Below are 18,978 nucleotides of genomic sequence, written 5' to 3'. Positions count from 1 at the left end.
AGAATGAATAAATGTCGAAAACAATGGTTCTTATGAAGGATATCGAGTTAAATTTGAAAGAAATGAGCATTACACACGGTATTTCTACCTTATGAGACTATAGTAGACCACAATAAATCTTTTAGCATTTACCAATCATTTAATATTTTTTGCGCTTTCTGCTATTAAAAACACGGTTACAATCTTGTTATCAGTAATAAATATTTTCAATGAATGCATTATTTAGTATGTAGTTAAAGGTTTATCAGTCACAATTGATGTTTGTTATATATGTGTATGTATTGATTTTGAATAACAGTGTCACTAAACAAAAAATAAACAAATTTACGCAATTTCACAACCTTTTTTCCAGTACTTCTGGATTACCCTGTATCCCCTGCCTCGAAACGAAAAGTTAACTTGGACGACATCGGTACGTTGTGGTTGGGGGGGGGGGTCACCCCCTCCTTCTGGCCACTAGTGCAATTGCAAAATTAATTTTGATGCGTGAGGGATATACTTAAGCGACGATGTTAACCATTGCTTCAATATTTATGCATGCATATGTGCTTGTTGGCATTTTGGGTGCCTCATTTCTACATCAAAAATGCTCAACCAGGTATGAGTTTATTGTATAAGTTATAGCTCGTAGTTTGTAAAATGTGGTTCTTTAGCAAATTTGTTTTAAATACGAATTAAAGGTGTTGCTTCCAAGGTATGCATGATCAAAATATCCATAAATTATGTATGAGTCCCTTTTGCTGAGTGGTTATGCTATTTATTTGTCCATGACGTAAAAAGCGTAGGTTCACCCCTGATTAAAACAAGACTTTATTTTCATACTTTTATTGTATTTTGTTCTGTAATTTCAGTATCAATGAGTTAACTAATTATTTCAGACACATTACCTGAAAAATGATTATTTGGTGCCAATGAGGTACGAGTCCCTTTAAGAATGACAAAGTGTTTTTACAATCAGCTAGATAACAAGTTCATTTTTTCCACATATACAAGATGATTTACAAGTAATCATCATATGTGTATTTTTGCTTCACTGCTATCTTGTAGGATGACTGGCTTATATACTACTAACGGGTATGTAGTAAAGTGACAACATGGCATTAATTACCAATAGCGTTTATTTTGTAATGCAAAATTCACCAGCCTTACATTTTTGTACAGTTCGATATTTTTTCTAAAACATATACTAGTATTACTGTTTGAGGAAGGCATTGGCACATGATGCATGTTAACATTCTAAAATGCCTTGCAGCATTTTTAATGGTGTTTAGCTTGGACCAGCTCAAAACCAAACAATAGGGGTTGGAAAGTCTTTGGTTTAGGAGTTAAAAAGTCTTTAATATGGTTATTAAAATAATTCAACTAGGGGTTGAAAAGTCTTTGTTATAGGAGTTAAAGAGTCCAAACAGGTAGGGGTTGAAAAGTCTTTGAAATAGGGGTTTAAAAGTCTAAGGGTTGAAAACTGAAAAGTGTTCTTTTTTAGAAGGGTTAAAAAGCCTCTTAGGGTTGAAAGGTCCTGCTCCCCTGCAGAACAGTGTGTATGAAATAAACTATTATCTTAGGTAAAACATTTCATATGGATTTCCATCAATTAATTACATCTTCATTAAAAATCAAGAAAATGGTACATTTTCTGTGTAAAGGTACTGACAACCGAAATAACATTTTCAAGCGTAAAAGTGAGTATAGCTTTGAAAAAATGAATAAGTTCTTAGTCGTTTGTAACCACAACTTAATCGATTAAAAATGGCGTCTGAGGAGATGAAACTAGTGTAAAGATATTTAAAAAAATGGAATTTGTGTCACTGGTTGAGTAAGAATACTTCAGGTAATTTTTGATATGATTTATTGCATTCAAATTCATTAAAAGATGCTTAAATCTTATCGCTAAGATATCAGCACAGAAGTATTAGCTTGGAATTGGATGGATACAATGTCAGGACACAGGTAAACAATTAAACAAAACTTCAAATATATTCCTAAATAAATAAATAGGTGTTCTTTTAAGAGATTTAGGAAAGTTGAAATATTTTCCCATTAAAATTTATTGCCAGAACCTCCAATTGGATTAAGCCCATTGCCAATGTTACCAATTGGAAGATTCCAATGGGACAATGTTCCAATTGGAGTTTTCCAATTTCCTGACTTTTCCCATATTGAATTGTGGGAAATATCCAATTGGAAAAAATGGTCCACGGGATTTTTTTTTACAAAAAATGATAAAAAGTACTATAAACGCACTTTTTCTAGATAACATTATAACCATTAATGATAATGATTGTTATTAATCACTAATTCCTTTTTTGAAAATGTGGGAGAATTTTCCAACAAAAAATGTTGGGCTGATTTTCCAATTGGAAAAACCATTTTTCCAATGGGAAGGCCATTTTCCAATGGGACTCCCATTGGAAAATTTGACTTTAAATGCCAAAAAAACATATTTCTAAATTAAATTTCAGGAAACAAAAAATATCTCTTATTAGTATTACCTAACACATTTTAAAAATACAAAAATAAAAAACATTGGGTGAAAAATAAAAAAAATAAGTTTGCAAAAATTCCGGATTTGCAAACTTAATCCGGATGCTGTTCAAAATTAATTTTAAATATGTTCATAACAGTTATATATTAACATTGCTTAAATTATTTGTAAACTGTTTTTCACTTCTCAATTCATGAGCCTTTCCTACCAGTCTATTACAAGCCACGTGCACACTTATACATATGAAGCCACTCCAATATGCAATATTTTATATAAAAGTATTATATATCTATAGGCACGAATATAAAATAAACCTTTTCTGCTACCCAAGTTTGGTTAAGGAAATCTTGGGAAAGAATGCTGGTGCCTTTAAGCATTTTCACTGTAAGATTTCGAAAACCATCAGAAAATGCCTATTTCAGTTTTCGTGTATTTCTTAAAAATAAATTTGATTTATTAATACGAAGAACATTTTAGAAAATAAATCAAAATTATTGATCTAATTATGAAAAATTGAAAAATTGTCCATAAATGTTAATTTATGAATAATAAGCTCATGAAGTATGAAGTGAAAATATTTCTTTCAAAGTATTTTATTTTTTTCATCTAAGTATATAACATTTATCCAAAAATTGCATATTATTTAACTTTCTCCATGACTTAAAATGCATAATAGATTATTTTTACTTTGAACAAATTTTAATACATAGATATGAGCAAAAATACATATCTTTGTTTATGATGATTTCCACAGCATCTGGTGCAAACAAGTCTGCCAATGTAGCCACATGACAGCCATCATCACCATCATCATGACAACCACCACCACCACCACCACCACCACCATCATCATCATGCCAATGTAGCCGCATACCACCAATCTAAATAAAACAGCTTAGATACAAAGGCAAATACATTAAAAGAACTTCAATGGTAAGCTTAGGGAAAAATTAGTGTCAGGGATCATCATCATCAGCAGCAGCAGCAGCAGCAGCAGCAGCATCATCGCATGGCCACAACAATAAACACCATGATCAACACCACCACCACAAACATCACCGTCACCACCACCACCACCACCACCATCATCATCATCGCATGGTCACAACAACAAACACCATGACAACCACCACCACAAACATCACCATCAACACCACAACCATCAACCCAACCACCAGCACCATCACCATCATCGCCACTACCGCCATCATCATCATCATCATCATCATCATCATCATCATCATCATCATCATCATCATCTAAAAGCAATACCATATTCACAGTCCATTACATACTCATTATATTGACTTTGTTCACCTGGTCAAGTTCAGCTATGAAGCCATTGCGTCTTAAATGCGTGAACACCCATAGCCAACTCCACTGCAAGGGGCATCTCTACCTATTGGATGGTTGGACACTTCCGGTCAAATAGTCACTGAAACATGGAAAAGATGCAGTCGCTTATTTCATCATCATCATCATCAAGATCATTATTACCATCCATTACATATTTAATCCTTGTACAGTGACTATGCATTCATAAATTCAACTAAACTTGAACTAAACAATCAAAATAATTGCAAATATTAAAAACAAGAAAAGCAAAAAATACAGACCATCCAGAATTGTAGAACTTTTAATTCATATAACACTACAATAATTGGGGTCAAGTGTGCTTTTTCAAGAATGGCAGAAAAAAACTTCTCCATCGTCAACACCACAACCAGCACCAGCACCACCATCATCACCACTACCACTATCTTCATCATGGCCTCATCCGAAATCAACCGCCACCAACATCATCACCACCGCCACCACCTCTATCAACATTTTCATCAACATCGCCAGCACCACCATCATTACCACCAGCAACACCACCATCATGATCTCTTCCTGTTGATGGTTGACCACTTCCTATAAAATAGACACTGAAACATAGAACCAATGCAGTCACTTATTGCAATCAAACTCTTATACATAATTTAAACAAATAACATAATAAAGACGCCATATCAAAGATATTAATAAATGTGCTTATATTTAACTAATATCGTTCAAAATAACTTAAAATATGTTCATGACAGTTATATATTTTCATTGCCTAAATTATTTGTAAATTGTTTTTCACTTCTCAATTCATGAGCCTTTCTTACCAGTCCATTACAAGCCACGTGCAAAATTGTACATAATTATGAAGCCACTCCAATGTGCAATATTTTATAAAAAAAAGTATTATATATTAATATACACGAATATGAAATAAACCTTTTCTGCTACCCGTGACTGGTTAAGGAAATCTTGGGAAAGAATGCTGGTGCCTTTTAGCATTTTCACTGTAAGATTTCAAAAACCATCAGAAAATGCCCTTTCAGTTATCATGTATTTCTTTTAAAACAACTTTGAATTAACAATACAAAGAATATTTCTTTTTTTGTCCAAAATTTAATAATGAACAATTAACATTTTGTCCATAAAATTTACTTAATAAATGATAGGCTCATGAACTATAAAGTGACATACTTTGTGAAAACATTTATTTTAAGGCTTTTTTTATAAAAATAAAATACAACGATGATCCAAATATCGCAAACCATTTAACTTTCTCCATAATTTAAAATGTATCATTGACATTCAACATTTTTTTAAAAACTGAAGTGACCTAAATAATACATAACTTTGTTGATAATGTTGTCCACAGCATCCGGTGCGAAAAATACTGCCATTGTAGCCCCATCACTTCCATCATCATCACCAGCACCACCACCATCAGGCCGTCCACCAGCACCACCACCACCATCATCATGACCATCACCAGCACCATGACAACCAACACAACCATCTGCACATCCACCAGCACTACCTTCACCAGCACAAGGACCACCACCAGCACCACTACCACTACAACCACAACTGCCATCATGACAGTCACCATCATTACCATCATAATCACCTTTACCATCATCAACACCACAACCAGCATCCGCACCACCATCAGTATCGCCAACACCACCATCAGTATCACCAACACCACCATCATCATGGCCACATCCACCATCAACCACCACTATCATCATCACCACCGCCACCACCTCCACCAACATAATCAACATCACCAGCACCACCATCATTACCACCAGCAACACCACCATCATAATCATCTCTCCCTGTTGAATGGCTGACCACTTCCTATCAAATAGACACTAAAACATGGAACCAATGCAGTCACTTATTGCTATAAAAATCTTATACATAATTGAAACAAATAACATAATGAAAGACGCAAATAATAAATGTGCTTATATTTAACTAATATCGTTCAAAATTAATTTTAAATATGTTCATAACAGTTATATATTAACATTGCTTAAATTATTTGTAAACTGTTTTTCACTTCTCAATTCATGAGCCTTTCCTACCAGTCTATTACAAGCCACGTGCACACTTATACATATGAAGCCACTCCAATATGCAATATTTTATATAAAAGTATTATATATCTATAGGCACGAATATAAAATAAACCTTTTCTGCTACCCAAGTTTGGTTAAGGAAATCTTGGGAAAGAATGCTGGTGCCTTTAAGCATTTTCACTGTAAGATTTCGAAAACCATCAGAAAATGCCTATTTCAGTTTTCGTGTATTTCTTAAAAATAAATTTGATTTATTAATACGAAGAACATTTTAGAAAATAAATCAAAATTATTGATCTAATTATGAAAAATTGAAAAATTGTCCATAAATGTTAATTTATGAATAATAAGCTCATGAAGTATGAAGTGAAAATATTTCTTTCAAAGTATTTTATTTTTTTCATCTAAGTATATAACATTTATCCAAAAATTGCATATTATTTAACTTTCTCCATGACTTAAAATGCATAATAGATTATTTTTACTTTGAACAAATTTTAATACATAGATATGAGCAAAAATACATATCTTTGTTTATGATGATTTCCACAGCATCTGGTGCAAACAAGTCTGCCAATGTAGCCACATGACAGCCATCATCACCATCATCATGACAACCACCACCACCACCACCACCACCATCATCATCATGCCAATGTAGCCGCATACCACCAATCTAAATAAAACAGCTTAGATACAAAGGCAAATACATTAAAAGAACTTCAATGGTAAGCTTAGGGAAAAATTAGTGTCAGGGATCATCATCATCAGCAGCAGCAGCAGCAGCAGCATCATCGCATGGCCACAACAATAAACACCATGATCAACACCACCACCACAAACATCACCGTCACCACCACCACCACCACCACCATCATCATCATCGCATGGTCACAACAACAAACACCATGACAACCACCACCACAAACATCACCATCAACACCACAACCATCAACCCAACCACCAGCACCATCACCATCATCGCCACTACCGCCATCATCATCATCATCATCATCATCATCATCATCATCATCATCATCATCTAAAAGCAATACCATATTCACAGTCCATTACATACTCATTATATTGACTTTGTTCACCTGGTCAAGTTCAGCTATGAAGCCATTGCGTCTTAAATGCGTGAACACCCATAGCCAACTCCACTGCAAGGGGCATCTCTACCTATTGGATGGTTGGACACTTCCGGTCAAATAGTCACTGAAACATGGAAAAGATGCAGTCGCTTATTTCATCATCATCATCATCAAGATCATTATTACCATCCATTACATATTTAATCCTTGTACAGTGACTATGCATTCATAAATTCAACTAAACTTGAACTAAACAATCAAAATAATTGCAAATATTAAAAACAAGAAAAGCAAAAAATACAGACCATCCAGAATTGTAGAACTTTTAATTCATATAACACTACAATAATTGGGGTCAAGTGTGCTTTTTCAAGAATGGCAGAAAAAAACTTCTCCATTCGGAATTCCTCGTCATTTTTTATCGAAGAGTTCCGAATGAAACTTCTCAGGTGAAATATTCGGAACATCTCCGCTATTTTACATCGTTGTTTCAATGGAAAATTGCCGAGATGTTCCGAATGATGTGAAAAGGGAGGCGGTCAACAATGTTTAGTATCATACTGTGTCAAAACTTGCCACCTTATCGATTTTTGTATCAAGCTTTGGACAGCTGTTTCAGCTGAACTAGTTTTATTGAAATATATGAGCGCATCTTTAACTACTTCGCGTTTAAAAGTTAAAAACGAAGTAGTGAATCATATTCTATAAATTTAATCAAGTTTTGAACACTCGGCCCACTGTTGAATCATTTCGTTTAAATAAAAAGCTTACCTAAATTATCCACCATTGCGCCCCCAATTAAGTGTCACTTATTGCGTCTTTTTAGCCAACTTCATTGGAAAGGTTTCACTTCCGGTTGGATGGAGCGACACTTCCGGTACCGTTGGCCCTGAAACATTGAACCAATATGTATGTTCTAAAATGCCGATTTAGAGTCGACACAAACAACACTACTTACATCATTAATAAGGCATTTTAAGATGATTAAAGTGGTAACACATAAGTAAAATATATGAGCCGCATCGCGCGATATGGGGCCTACGGTCATCTCGTTGACTGTTATTATCTGACTGGATATTTGAATTAAGTGACATTTCAGAAAGCAATTCTTAAAATCTCATGATGTTATCACATATATTTCGAAAGATACGTGTTTAAAAGTAAGACCATGTATTCCACATTTAGAAAACTACATTTGACGTCACGCACATGACAGGCTTACGAAAGTACATAATTGAAATGATTTGCAGCATTAACGCATCAATATTACATATGGCTTATAATCTTAGTTGTTTTCTTTATGCGGAAAGTTTCTGGAACGTAGGTAAAGAAACATTTTTGTACCACTAATACCTAGGGCTGTTTAAGACACAGACTATGAATTCAGTCAAAATATGTCGAGACGAAATCCGTGTTTGCTATGGAAACAAGAGTAAATTAATGGTCATAATTCGTCAAGAAATTGATGCGCCAATGACAATCCTTTAAAGAAAAGAAGTTTAGAAGAAATTAATATGTATTGAGAAAGTATCTGTTTTGTCATTTTTATTGATTATAATTTCATTTGTAATAATTTTGTAAGAAGGCCTACCATCGCGCAATGCGGCTCCTATATTCATTAAACATTTTATTCTTTTTATGCCTTTTCTACCGTTAATTAAACTGTTAACCAAATTCTAAATATAATCATTAATCTCATTGAAAGGAATGTATGTAACAATTTGCAGTATCATATGTATGTATACACGAAAATGAAACAAATATATACTTATTCGGGTTCGGTTAAAAATATATATTGGGAAGCTCTTTAGAGCTTATGTTGTCCTGTTACACAATTCGACTTTGTAACTTAAATTTACTTGACTTGACTTGGGAAAGAAGCAAACGCCTATATAAGAATGTTTATTGTAAAACGAACAAGCAGAAAATTCATGGTCGTGTATATTCAAGCTGATTTGAATCTGAATTTTACGTAAAACTGTCAAATTTGACCAGATATTATGATGCGCTGGAATACAAAAAATCAAGAGAAAAATAGAGAGAAAATATACACAGTCATGGGTAAGCCATAGCTAATGATGGAAAAGAAAACACAGCAGTGATACCCGGTTGAGACTGGAATATTGAACTATCCAGCTCGCATATCACTGCCAGGGACGAGTCCGCGCAGGCACAGCTTAAGACTTGTAGACTTGTTAAGAGGTCTCATGATAAAAGTAACACACTTGTGGACATTTTGCTTTTTGCTGTTTGACAACATTTGAGAGCAAAACATAACAGCATAAAAACCAGTAGAAACAGTTCGGGATATTCGCACAAATCATTACAATTATCAGCAAGCAAAGTGCATATAAAACACACACAACATACCTGCAATCTCGAATACATCCATTGTGAAACGTCCGTCTCGTCTCGGTTCCCGCCTTCAACTGACCAATTTAAACGGTAAATGCAAGGCTGACCACATAATTTATCGCTCCATGCATTCGCACATAAATGTACACATGTCCAGGGGCTAGAAGGCATATGATCATTACTCAGTCTATTTTGTTTCGATACTTTCATTCAGAGTGTGGACGCGCTGGTCCGGCACGGATTACATGAATTATACTGCTCTAGTGCGAGCTGTCCTAGAGGGGTGGAGTTGAATTAGCATGTTTTATATTTTATACAGCATTTCCTTTTTGTGTGCAATATATTCATGCATGTTTTATTAATTGAATCTTTATAGTTGCAGAGTGTAATGTAAACCACTTGCAGATAGATATGTGTTCCTACGTACGGCGTCGGCTTTACTGTAATTGTAACTTACTTGATACCGATTTTAGGGACTTCTCAAGATACCGCATCGAGGGGTGAGGCTAGATCAAACAAAACATGCCGGTCTGTTCTGCTCCCAATCAAAAACAAATTATCAAGGTATTTTTATTCTTATTATGTGATTTTAAGTGGCCGGAGGGTCGGAAGTGTATTTTAAAAAAGTATTCAAGATTTATTGAAGAAACATAACAGACTTGCATATGTATGTATGCATTTATTTCAAATATACATGTTTTTACTTTTTAAGGCAAACATTATGCTGCAAATTAGCAAGTCTTAGATTGTGTTTGATTTTAATAAGTTCATTGCTTCCTTTTATTCATTCACAGGATCTGTATTCAATAATTTGGGGAAATATTATTAACTTTTGGGGAAAATGAACACATATTCACCTAGGCAACCCGGGTTCGATTCTCGGCCTGGGCGTATGTGTGTTTGTTTTGTGGTCACCAAGTCGGACGAATGGGTTTCCTCCGGTTTGCCCCACAACACAAGACCACAATATCGCACAGCATCGTGCCAACAAGAGTGATTGATGTAAGTTGCAATAGCTTGTTTCACAATCGGTATGGCCTAGGCGAGAATTAAACCTGTTTACCTAGGTGAGAGGCAAATAGGAAATTCATATAGAAAGTATTGAAAGAGGTCTATACGTATCATATAGCTTTCTTATTATTTTATAAAGTGTTACATTATTATCTGCTTAGAACAAACAGGCTCTGCAAAACCAAACCAAAGAGGTCTTGGGTGGATGTGCTAAATTTCATTGTAGGACTGTGATACAGTCGAACCCCGTTGGCTCGAACTTGCTTGGCTCGAATTCCTCGTTGGCTTGAATAGGATGTAAAGGACCGCTTTCTTTAAACTGAAGGTAACAAATCTCGCTTGGCTCGATTTTCGAGGCTCGAGGTATTTTCGCTGGTCCCTGAGAGTTCGAGCCAACGGGATTTGGCTGTTTTACAAACACATTTGATATTGTTTCATCTTATGATAACATTAAAACAGAGAGAGAGATATTCATTTTGGAAGCTAACTTTCATTATTTGTATACTTCAACTATTTAATCATCAGATGGTTTAATGTAACCAAAGGGCCAACAAAATAAAGAACAAATTGGCATGTCTGTATACGCATGTTTCAACGCCATATTGTTTGTACATATTTATAAACTGCAATGTAAAGTTAAATAAAAATATCCTCAACTATGGTAAAAAGAAGGTTAATAATGGAAGATTGTTATTAATCATAGTATGAAGATGACGTCTCTTTTTTCTATGATAGTTCATTAATCTTCAAATGAAGGCGTTCAAAATATATATATATACGCTTGTTATAATACATATTTAGTCGGTCAAAAGCTATTTATAGTTAATGTTTTTTTCTGTTATGTCATACCGACTCAAAATAAAATTTGATTTGATTTGATAATAACGGGGGAAACAGCGTTGGTAGTGTACTCAGGCTTGTGTCAGATTAGGTGGAACTGTGCCACTTGATAAGATCGAGTACTTACCGAAGCGGTTGTCCGCGGCTTACTGAATCAGCAAGTCCCCGAGATGTCATTGTTAAATTAATGTACTTTCTTTTGGGGCACAAGAAACTTAACTCAATACGCTCAAAAGCTTAACATAGCTCGGAGTACGAGAATAGTGTGTGAATGAAGGTCTAGGCAATGCTAGAAGCGATGTATTTTACAAAGCAAAGTCCTAAAATACCTTTAGAATACATCAACATCGTATCTATCAAAATATATCTTTGTGTATGACCAACAAATTTCGAAACTTATTCTGATAAGCGCCTTGACTTAATATCCTTATGCACCAGTCATTTGTATCCACGACCCCAGGTCCGGGGGGATACCGGGGGTTGCGGGGGAAATTGGCCGTGTTTTTACTTTTCAAGTGGCCCCGCAGTGCCGGTTGAATACGGTGGTTTTCTCTTTGCACCAAAAATAGCGGGAAATGGTCCTTACCTAGGGTCCCTGTGTGCGGGGGCATTTGGCGGGGATTTTACCAGCAGTTCGTCCCCGCAGGGCGGGAATTTTACCCGGGCTTGGCTGGACCGAAAGTCAAAGTCCCCGCTATTCCTGGGTGGGGGCGTGTTTGAAATTGACTGGTGCATTACAGTGACTGTAATGTGGCATGAACACTTTATATCCGTTTATCCGAGTGTATCCGTTATAAAGCTCCCAAAGCAGATGCATTATGGGACAACTGATTTTTCTTTCTTGAAATAAGATGCATAGAAATGATAGATTTGATATCTTACATACATCCCGCTCTTTTATACACGGATATAGTTTGGGATGACATCGACAAAAATGAATTACATAAAAATAAGCCTGAAAGTATGTGTGCGGAGCGACAAAGTTTGTGTCTATTTCTGTCATTCATAAAGAGCTAAGCTGGTCCACTCTGTATGAAAGTCATTAATTTACCAAATAAATTACGGTATAGGCCCATACTTTCTTGTTTTGTTTCTTCCATCACACCATCATCTATTAGTTCTGGAAAGTACGCAATACCTCTTATATAAGAATTGTGTTTTCATCTTGCCTTTTAAGTTACGTGCGTGGAACAATCTTATAGAGCCTTCCCGTACAAGGTTGTCAAATACATTTTTATTTTTTAAACGATTTCTTGATTGTCTATTATCAACTATCCTTACCCACTTCTACCACGGAATGAGACGTTAACACCTAATCCATGAAATACTTTACACAAATGCAGTGCCCTTAACTATCATAGTTTCTGCAAAAATTTAATTTTAATATAGAGTTCATTCACCACTATGCACTTGTGGGGAAGTTGAAATTTACTTTCATGTGTTAATACAATATCATCAGAAAAACGCATATTCGTGACATGTAAGACATTACAGAAGTTAATATTAAGTTCATTTTCTAGTCAATTAAAATACCACCGTCGACCACGAGAACAACTGCAATATGTTGACTATTGTTCAGAATTTCATTTAAACTGCCCCTTTTCTCTCCCTTGATAACATTCAGTCTCTTTTCACAACTTTCTCAACAGCATGATTCAGTTCATTGTTAAATATTGTTAGAATATATAATACATATTGACATACATGTTATCCTTTAAAGTGGGCATTCAACCGCTTAAAAGTGTAAGAGAAACTATCCGGGGAGAAACATTATAAGCTCTACGTTCATTTTAATCTGTTGCAAAAAACATGTATATAGTTGTATAACAATACTGCAATGTTTGATATACATTTGTCGAATAGAATCTGTTTACACTAAATTAAAATTAATATACGTACATTTATTACACACTCATTATAAATTCACACGTAAAACATATCGCAAAATACGTAGTCCAGTGCAATAAGGCCGTATTCCACTCTTGTGATGTCACGTCATAACAAGTATCGTTGCGCGATGTTAAAATGACGTCATAAAACAAAATAGTGCGTCGTTAAAATGACACGTATAATGAAATCATGTGGCTATTAAGTGATCAAACCAGCCATTTATATAATTAAAGGGTTACTAGAACTGCGTTTTGATCCAGAATGTCGTATTCGACTCTCGTGGATTTTTGCAGATTTTGATTTCACTCGGCTTGCGCCTCGTCAAATCCGAATCTGCAAAAAAAAATCAATCGAGTCGAAAACAACCTCACGGATCAAAACGCAGTACTAATAACCCCATTGTATAACCATTTTAAACATTAAACCTATAACGAACAGGTTATTTACGCCTTCGACACTTCTGTTCTGTTTGTATAGAGTAAAGCATTCGACGTCCTATAATGAAACATAATTATCCGACCAAATGTTGAACCCTATTTAGAAAACAGCATTATACCAGGGCTGCTCGTATGAACGTCTAGTCGGTTTATATAAAAAGGTCATATAAAAAACAGAACATCGAATCGAAATATTCAGAGATACAGCGTATTCATGTATTCAAATTTCCCTGGTAATACTGATGAACTACACATAGATCATGACAATGACTTGACACCATCTGCTCGTATATTTAAGGAGCATCTGTGGTGTTTCTAAGATGGGTATTTGATCCTTGTTAGGCATTTCTTGGTCTGAGTTCTGACACTGAATCTCCCATATGTATGTGGTTTATGTTTTCAGGTTTTTATTTAGGTGTCGTCAATGTTCTAATTAGCATCCGACTTGAGCGCAAATCCAAATTTGGAAGTTCGTTGCACATTCATTAGCAAAATTATACAATAGCTATTCGGCACCTTTCCCTGTCGACGTATACCATGAACTGCTGATGAATACGACAATAAAGATAAAAATAGTTAATAGCATCACATTGTATGAGGTATACGGGGACGTATTCGCTTTGGGAGTTTGGCACCGGTCGTTTAGATATTAAGACATGTATAACATTGTGGGGAAGAACGTTTATCACATTGTTACAGCATTTTTATCCAATTCACAACATTGCAACATATCGTCTTTGAACAGTAAATGATGTATGGTCTAAAGGGCGTTTAACCTTTTTTAAACTGAGAACGTTTATCATAAGTGTGTCACGAGACAAATCGCTCCAATTATATCAACTATAATCAAAATTATACAACAACAGTTGCGATGCAAAGGACTTTTCAGCTTGCTTATCAAAACTATAGCAGACTTTGAAAGTGTTCATCATTGAAAAAATGCATAAAGACAAAATCATTCTTGTGGAAAGAAACTTAACTCAGTAACTCAAATAGTTCCAGAACTTCACATCATTGCTTTGATATTTTTAGTGAATAATATACTACTCAAAATTTGATAAGGATCACTTGATTAGTTATTTGTAATAACTTAACCAAATAAGCATGCTTATTTAATTTCAAAGCATTAGTTTTATCCCTTCTTAGGCCTCCAGAATGTTCGATGATTTTGATTGTATTGCTACCAGCGCGTCCATGGGCGGCACGGAAAACTGCATACCCACGAAATAAGGCGTTTTGGAATACATGAAACAACTTTAAAATGTAGTCATTTCTTGTTTTTCGCTTCGTGTATTTGATTTTTACTCGGAACATCTACCACATTTTGTTCAAAATGCCAAACAGAAGACGTTTAACTCCTGATGAAATGCATGTTGGCATTGGAATGCTGGAGGCAGGGTTGTCTCAGAGGACTGTGGCAGAACACCTGAATGTGTCACAAAGTGTAGTTTGCAGGATGTGGAATCGTTATCAAACGAATGGAAATGCTCAACATCGACATGGTGGTGGTCTGCAAAGGCTACATCTGACGTTCAGGATCGTTACATTGCGGTTTTAGCCAGATGTAACTGCTTTCGTAACGCCACTTCGTTACGTTATGACTTCCAGAACGCCAGAAACGTAAGAGTTTCAACGCAAACCATCATAAATCGTTTGTATAGTGCTGGCTTGATGGCACGACGACAGGCAATTCGCATCCCATTGACCCGATACCACATCCAGGACCGTTTGGAATGGGCACGTCAACACGTTGGATGGCCGTTAAACGAATGGACCACAGACGAGTCAAAGTTTTGTATTGACTTTACAGATCGACGTTCTGGAGTGTGGAGGGGACGTAATAAAGGTTTTGCTCCAGTTTGTGTCGCCGAACATGACCATTATGGCAAGGGCTCAGTCATGGTATGGGCCGGAATCAGCATGCACGGGAAAACAGTCTTACATGTAATTGAAAACGGTACGTTGACGGCTGATCGTTATTGTAACGAGATCCTGGACGTTTATGTTCGACCGTATGCAGGTGCAATCGGTCCTGATTTCATTCTCATTAATGATAATGCGCGCCAACACAGAGCAAACATCACAAACCAATTTCTGGAAAATACTACCATCGAGAGAATGGACTGGCCAGCTCGTCCCCCCGACGTGAACCCGATCGAGCATGCCTGGGACATTCTTCAGAAACTGTTTCTGCTCGTCCGGCCCAGCCAACAACGGTTCCTCAGCTCAGAACAGCGCTACAGAAGGAATGGGCCAGACTCCCTCAGCAACAGCTCCGGAGCTTATCAGCAACATGCGGAGGCGATGTCAAGCTTTTATTGACGCTCGTGGACATCACACACGCTACTAACATGGTCTAAGAAAAGTTCAGAGATATTCTGTTGACTTTCCAAATTTGTTGACAACCTGATATACGCCGGCTTTTGACCCCTATCATGTTTAGGAGTCCGTTACGCTTGAACGGAATTGGTTTGGTACTGATATCTTATGACATTTGAAACCTGAAACAATGTCATTTGATAACATTTAGTGTTGATATATCGTTTTGTTGAAATACGTATGAACTTTACATTAAAAAAAACATGATCCCTTTCAAATTTTGAGTAATATACCTAAAGTAAACTTCTGATCATGATAATTCACTCGGCCTATTAAAGGCAACCTGGTCCCGTCATGTTAAACGAATGTAATAAATGCATTTAATTTTCCTATTTGTTCATAGGCACTCACTGTCAGAGTTATTCGCGTTCCTTGTGTATGAGTTGAATTGCAACAGTTGGATGTATTACCTCTTTTGTATTAATAAGTGGTTCAAACTTTGGTTTACGTAAACCTCAAGATATACTCAATGACCAAAATGATGACATCGAATTATCCGAAGAAAAAATATGTTGATTTTTGGCAGGTCGCACTAAACGCGTGTGCTTGCTTTTTTCTTTTAAAAATTGGTACTAAACGGTTTAAGAATTAAGAATTCACATTTAAGTCATACAATGGAAATTTTAGGGAAAAGTCAAGCATTCAAAATGTTCACGATGATCAAAGCCCAACAGCCTCCACACGAAACACACATCGCTACAAAACAACAAACGCGGACTACATAAATATACAATTACCGTTATCAATAGATTTTGGGTTTACCGCTATGGAACTGTCGACGCTTAAAAATACTCCCTGTGGTCGGTTTTATCGATCTTGTGTTTCCCATTGCCTACCTTTTATGCTATAAGTTGCAATATAAACACATAATTTGAACGCATTTAAATTGTGAATAAGATACGATTTTGGCTTGAAGAAATTGTTATTGCTTTCAAATCCAGATTTTCAAAAATATGCCAAATGAATTATATATCAACAGCAAATATTCATGTTGAACTAATTCAATATAATCATGAATTGTATTTATAGTGTAACGTAACTCCTATTATATATATTGACGCCTCAGTGGTCCAGCGGAGAATACCTAGTGTTCATATCTAGAAGACTCTGGAGAAATCCTCAAACGTAGTACTTAACATGTTTGTTTTGAGTTTTTGAGGTAATTCTCACTCTTTATTTCTCCGATAACAAATGTTTTCATTATTTGTTTAGTCCCACATATCATGTTAATCAAGTTTCCAGTTCACAGTTCGATGATAATGATGATAAGCAAGAATAATATTACCATATTTATAGAAAATAAATTTCGTAGCGCTATGATTGATTGTCATTTGTTTTGTCTAATATTATATGGTTATCCAGGAAAGGGCTATATCGTATCTTATTTCACGAATGCTAGCTTTTTGTGATTTATATGATGAAAATAATTGTATGTGTCACCGTTGTAACAGCTTGACAAATTGTGCAATTCAAACATTGATACAGCATACTGGAAAGCTGACAATCGGAACGTGTGTTCTTTACTGTAAATGATATATCTTAGGTGTTCAGTTCGTATATGGAAATGTCCGAAAAAGCTTATACCAGCGACTGTCGTGCAAATTATGCATACAGTAACTTTGATTGATATATTGGGGTTTTGTATCTGCACTTTTATAAGGGCATATAGGATGTTTTTATCCTTCTTCTGTGTGTCCGTCCTCTCATAAACACTATGGCATACACATGCTGTTCATATACCAGTTGCACCATATATCAGTTTACCAGTTTCTGTTTCGCTTCATGGGTTATGTTTATAAACAGGATGACATATACAAAACGTGTAGCGCTGATCTGATTTCTGCCGATTTACATATAATCTCGGGATCACCATGGAAACGATTCATGACCGTTCAATGAGCCAAACATTTCATTTGTGTTTTTTTTATTTAGTTAAGTAAATAAAGCAGCAATAAGCGCACAGATGCCCCAGTCACATCAATATTGCCAATCGAAGGAAATCGTTTTTTTAGCTCTACTGGCCAAAGGACAGAAGAGCTTATGCGATGGTAATGTGTACGTCGTATGTGCGTCCGTGCGTCTGTAAACAATTGCTTGTGAACACGATATAGTCTTCAGTTTTAATTGTATCTCGATAAAACTTGTACAGTATTAAGATATCCATCAGAGCTCGGTTCCTTTCGACAACCAGCCAGATTCGCCCATGCATGCCTAGGTAATGGGCCTTGAAAGTATAAAAAAAAAATGTTGCTTTTAGCTAAGTCTATTTTTAGCCAAGTCTACATGAGCGAAGTATTATTACATGTAAAGTTAAGTCTAGTATTAAAAGGAGACAACTTGATTTTTGTATGTACAGTTGGTTTTGTGTCTTACTCTCCCTTGCTCTTGTGGAAAGGCCACAGGCCATTTTTAGCTTTATTGGCCAAAGTGTCAGTCGTTCGCGCATCCATCTTAATACATTTGCTTGTGAATATTTGTTCAAATTATGCCCCTGGGGTCATTACTGCCTGTGGGTTCATAGGTTTGGTACACCTACATTGGAATATGTTTGAAAATCTTTCTGTGTGTTCCCGAATCCATCTTAACACAATTGCTTGTGAATGTTTGTTCCAATTATGCGTCTGGGGTCATAACTGGTCATCCCCTGGGTTTCACAGGTTTGGTATTCTTAAATTGGGAATGTTTGAAAATCCTTTTGACTGAAACAGCTATGCAGACCCTTGCTATTTTGAATAAGGCATAATTTAGTGGTCCGCTACCATGGTTGTTGAAATTATGCCCCTGGGGTCAAAACTGGCACAGCCCCGGGGGTTACAAGTTTCCTAGAGACTTAATTAAGAAATACTTTCAAAATATTCTTGTTTCAAACCCTTTTGACCTACCTTTTATTTAAAAATTTTTGGGGGGGACATGTGTTCAGTTTTGCAAACGAGCTTCAATGTTGTCCTTGGATGACATTGACTTTAACCTTATAACCAACATTTTTATTTTTAAAGCTACAAAATTTTTGACCATGAGTACAGTTTTAAAAGCTTTTTTCCTCAGATGACCTCTACTTGGCACATATTATAATAGTTCAT

This window comes from Mya arenaria, chromosome 9 (genome assembly GCF_026914265.1).
Source record: "Mya arenaria isolate MELC-2E11 chromosome 9, ASM2691426v1".
NCBI classification, from domain to species: domain Eukaryota; kingdom Metazoa; phylum Mollusca; class Bivalvia; order Myida; family Myidae; genus Mya; species Mya arenaria.
The sequence above is the reverse complement of the archived record's forward strand: the minus strand, read 5'-3'. Positions refer to the sequence as shown.